Source organism: Vollenhovia emeryi, unplaced genomic scaffold (assembly GCF_000949405.1).
Source record: "Vollenhovia emeryi isolate VEMERY1.0 unplaced genomic scaffold, V.emery_V1.0 DF939143.1, whole genome shotgun sequence".
NCBI lineage: Eukaryota > Metazoa > Arthropoda > Insecta > Hymenoptera > Formicidae > Vollenhovia > Vollenhovia emeryi.
The window spans coordinates 550,091-550,474 of NW_011967223.1; positions in this window are offsets into that span (position 1 = coordinate 550,091).

Sequence of the window (384 nt, forward strand, 5' to 3'; positions counted from 1 at the left end):
GAGAGAGAGAGAGAGAAAGAGAGGTACCGGGCACGAGGGAGCGGGTAGAGGGATAAACGGGGTTGGAACGGGGCAATCGCACGTGAAAAAGAGGATGCGAGCGAGAGGGACGGATGTTCCGCGAAAATGAGAGCGTGGGAGAGGGAGGATTCGTGGGAGCGAGAGAGAAGGGGGTTGAATTGTGGCGGAGAGACAGAGAGGGAACCGCGCATCGCCAGGTGGGAGTGAGCAGGATGATCTTCGAAGTGAACAAGTTAGAGAGAGGGAGAATGCGTTCATGATGAGCAAGTGAAAGAGGGGAGTGAGTGAATGAGGGGGAGGACGGGGGAGAGAGAGAGAGAGAGAGAGACAGAGAGAGAGAGAGAGAGGACCTGAAGAGAGTAA